This window comes from Gekko japonicus, unplaced genomic scaffold (assembly GCF_001447785.1).
Source record: "Gekko japonicus isolate JY-2015 unplaced genomic scaffold, Gekko_japonicus_V1.1 scaffold447, whole genome shotgun sequence".
Taxonomy (NCBI): domain Eukaryota; kingdom Metazoa; phylum Chordata; class Lepidosauria; order Squamata; family Gekkonidae; genus Gekko; species Gekko japonicus.
The window spans coordinates 331,254-336,007 of NW_015166435.1; the positions used below are offsets into that span (position 1 = coordinate 331,254).

The 4,754-nt window shown below is 39.7% G+C and overlaps 1 protein-coding gene across 1 annotated transcript in view; it reads left to right on the forward strand.

Moving 5' to 3' along the window:
- LOC107111006 (neurexin-1) overlaps positions 1-4,754 on the forward strand; it is a 736,478-nt gene that overhangs the window by 187,358 nt on the left and 544,366 nt on the right. The gene's annotated exons all lie outside the window — the stretch shown is intronic.

Here is a 4,754-nt window from a genome sequence, read left to right on the forward strand (position 1 = left end):
AAGCAGGAGATGGAGAAGGGAAGCTGAAATCAAGCCACCTTCCAAGGTACGGATTCTATTCTCAATGCCATGCAAAATGTAAATGGACACTGTCGGAGGCAGCCTGGACCATGATGATGCCACCTGATAGTGACAGAGTCAAGAAACTTGGTCCAGGGCCAGCTGCAACAACGTGTAAGTCTGAGGACGATTGGAGCTGATTCCTGCTACGGAAGCTCGGCAACTCTGTTGTATGTGAAACTTCCCTCACATAAGTTGTTAGCTTTGTGTGTAGTGTACCCAAAAATGGATGGAAGAAAGAGAGAGATGGGAATCAGCTGTGATTAAAGAAAGTGTGGTTTGATTTCCCCTTTCCCCTGCTTTTGGTTTGTTGAGTGGGACATTTGGTGGGACAGCAAATCAGACCAAGTATCCCTCCCCGACATCATTTGGTAAGTCTGAAAGTAAAATAGTGTATTAATATATACATTTTTAAAAACTGTACAATCCTACCTGAGTGAAGCACTTTTAAAAGTCCCACTGATTTGAACAGAAAATGAAACATTCTTAATGTTCTTATGGAATTCAATTCAATTTATAATATTGATCTTCAGCTTACTATGTAAAGTTGTGTAATATTCCTATTTTTTATTTTTATTTTCCCATGGGGGGCAGTGGAATTTGCCATTTAATTCTGTGATGACTACCATTATATAAGTATGGGGTTTTCACATGCTCCTCACTTCCTATTAAATGGCACAGGATTAGTCTGATTCCCAAATAAGTTCAGTTTCATTCTTCAGTGGTGTCATGAGAGTCCATTGGGGACAAACTTCCTCATGCAGCTCCTCTCTTTCACCTCAGGTATGTTTTACAATAAAGTCTAAACAATATTAGCTTTCCCCCCACATATGCTATTACAGGGCTTTTTAGGTTATTACAAATTCCATCATAAGCAGAGTTACATCCTTCGAAGTCCACTGAAAATTGAAGGCTTAGAAATGTGTAACTCTGTTTACTGTAGCACTGTTGATTCTTTACTGCCTTGAAATGGAGTGATATAAAGTTAAAATGATTACTTTATACTTAATTTAGAATAGTTTGCTTAGAATATGACTGGGAGGAATAATTATCATTTTTCTTTATAAAGAAGAAAGCAGCAGTTTACATGAGTACATCTGTTGGTTCCCAGATCCCATAGAAACTAGTTGAGAAAACCCTTTTCTGGTTAAAAGTTATAATTCTGGTGTCATATTCCATGTTTTGTATATAACTTTAAAATCCTTCAGCCAGAAGTTAAGAATTTATTTTAACAATAGAGCAAGTGCTGCCATTAAATTCAATGAAACTTAAATGGACTTAATTTATGCAGGACTGTACCCATATATTCATAAAATGAAATTAATCTGTCGTATGCAAGACTTTTGCTGTAATATATCTATGTTGACCCCACATCTCATATTCAACAGGCCTTGTGAAAGCATAATGAATTTTCTCTGAGGGAAGCAGGAGGAAAAAAAGATAATGTCCTGATGTCTAGTTGGACTAATTATCTGAAACCCATATTTACAGGAAATGTTAGGTTAAAAGAGAATTGCTCCATTTCATGTCAGATGAAGATACGAATCACAATCCAACTAAAACAGCCCAACTGTGTCATTTTCAGTTTGACTGGGTTATGTCTCCGACATCTTGCTCATATGTTGATGTTCATTTTTTCTGATGTGAGAGCACTAAAAGAAGGAATGTATGCTGCAGAGGATTATTGACAATTTATTCTCTAAATATTGCATGCAAATTACCACTGTAAATGGAAGGAAATTGAACTGAAGGAATGGAAGGGGTGTTAGTGTGCCGTGTATATGTCTCTGTTCAGTTATGCAGCTGTACCAAATGAGGCATTCTCCATCCATGTGTTGAAAGGGTTTTGATTGCAGTCAGCCAACATTGCCGTACATTGCATGAGAACTCTCATGTTCTTGAAGTTTTGGGGTTTGTTGTACCTCTTATTCAGTTTTCTGCTTAGAAACGTTCTGCTATGAGGCCACTACCCTAGAAAAAAGTTAGGTGTGGTTCAGAAATGCTGTCTTGGGTCACTTGACGCATGTGTGATATGGTCCTTAAAAGTATATATGGAAGACATCACATCCATGATACCCTCTGCAAACATAGTTTATGGCTGCATAACCTAACCAGCTTTTCTACTGGTGAAAGGGGAGTGAGGGTTTCCCTTTGACAACACAAAAAGCTGTGCTGTGGGTCATGAGACCTAAGTAGACAAAAGCCATGTGGGATGGGGACTGTAGAAAGGAAGGACATTAGTTAAGACGGAGTGAAAAAGCTTCCAGGATCAGACCCAATATCTTGCAAAATATTTAGTACTCTTGTATATTGCAGTGCTATATAAACCTGAAATGAGCGCATTACACCATAGTGCCACCATTACATCAACAGGTTATGCACTCGCATATGTCCTAGTATGTAACAATGTAATCAGATACTTGAGCACTTTGCTGCTATCGACACATGCCTTATCAGGTAAATTGGAAGAGAATTTGTAGTTGGGCTTTAGGGATCTCATTTTTCTAAAGACTAATGCTTGCACAAATAGGAAGTCTGGAATGCCAAAAGCCTGCAGCCAGGGAATTGTCTGGTTAGTTTGAGTCAGTTTGTAAACTTAACTTCCACCTCTTGATCCTCATTACTTATTCTGTTTATTCTTATATTTATATCCTGCTTGACTAGCCTGAAAATAAGCTCTCAAAGTGACCACTACTACTAACAACAACAACAACAACACATTATATAAAAATCAGCTTAAAATTTTCTGGGGGGAAAAAAACCCTTACAACTGAAAGTAGAACAACATAAACCATGCTCATTGCCCTCTTGAGGCTGCTTTCTCAGAATGCTAGAGTGGCAGTAAAAGCTGCCACAGGTGCAAGAATCCCTATTTTATGCAATTCTTCCAGGCACAGTAGCAGTGTCCTCTACTGCTTTGAATAGCTGGCCAACAGAGCTCAGCCCCCCAAACATCCATGACCTCTCTGCCTTTATTGCCATTAATACCTTCGTCTTCCCCATCCTGTAGGGATGGTAAAGTTTTGCTTCAGCCCTAGGTTCTTGTTTGCTCTTTTCTTTCAGCTGACCTTACCTTCATAGAAATGGTGGTGTCATGCCATAGCAAGTGAGAAAGGCAGACCATAAATGTAATCTCTGAGTTGAAGCAGTGTTAACTCAGATTAAAGAACCTCCCACACCCACTCACTTATATGAGGGAAGTAGCTTTCTTTGTCCCTGAAGATGTTGGCACAGAGCCAAATTTGGTGTCACTGTTCGAAAGGAGAAGCAGAATTTGAAAAAGAAATGGCATCAAGGAAGCAGTAAATTGGGGCTGCAGAGAGTCTCATTTTGGGGTGGTACTGCTTTCAGAATGTGAGGTATTGGCGATGCAAAGGAGCATGTCCAAGTGCCTACATTTCCTCTACTTTTTCACCCTTCTCATTGCAAAATCACCAAAGATGGGATGGGGTTTCAGGAAGAACAAAAATGTTTGCAAAAGCTGCTGTTTCCCCATTTTGGTTCAGCCCTATTTCGCAATCTTCCTTTAGACACTTTACCTTATGACTCTCCCCCATTACTTCCTAGTCTTTGTCATGTCCTGAACAGTGTGATTTTTAAGCTTAGTCCAACTGACAACTTCCCATTCTCTCACAGAAGCTGACTTTGGCAACTTAAATCACTAACCAGTAGGGATGTTCTTGATATTCTGTACCATCACATCTGCTCAGCCAATCAGTGTCCACACTGCCACAGGCACAATACAAACTGGTGTTTGATTTTTCAGCAAAAACAGTTCCTTTTGTGAAGGTTCATTGTGTCATACATTAATGAATGGATGCTATTGTTGAGAAAGTTCAAACTGTAATTAATGTTTTTTCAGGTGATTATGTCTAGGAATTGTGACTTTGAGAGTACACATATGTTTTATTGATTTAGGAAATGAGGACATGGGTGGATGTAAGTTGTGGCTGAGGGAATATCCAGCAAAGGAATGCTCCTTGGCTGCTCATAAAACCCAGGAAATATGTGTGTGTGTATGTGTGTGTGTGAGTGAGAGAGAGAGAGGCCCTATTCTGCATCTAGCTTTCACTCCGCTGTTTTTCCAAACCCACGTTGGAACAGAAATTCCCCTCTACATTGCATGCTGGTTTCACTTCTTTTGATTGTCGGATTTTATGGTAGTATCCACACTGCATGCAAGTTTCACTTCCTTTGATCTCTTGGTTTTATGTTACTGTCTGCATAGATGTATGGCTGTTTTATGGCCATTAAGGGATGACTCTGCAGTCAGTACTGCATTGGCCTGGGGTATTTGAATGTGGTTGGCCCATTCTGCATCTAGCATTCGCTCCATTGTTTTACCAAACCCACACTGGAACAGAAAAAAAGATGCGGCTCAAAACCACATTCAGATATCCCAGGCCAAAACCCCTGAATGCCCATAAAACAGCCATACATCTATGCAGACAGTACTATAAAAACTGAGAAATCAATGGAAGTGAAATTGGCATGCAGTGTGGAGGCTACCATAAAATCCAACAATCAAAGAAAGTGAAAGTGGCAATGCAATGTAGAGGGGAATTTCTGTTCCAACGTGGGTTTGGTATAACAGCAGAGTGAGTGCTAGATGCAGAATGGGCTGTTTTGAGCCACATTTTTTTCTGTTCCAGTGTGGGTTTGGTAAAACAACAGAGCAAATGCTAGATGCAGAA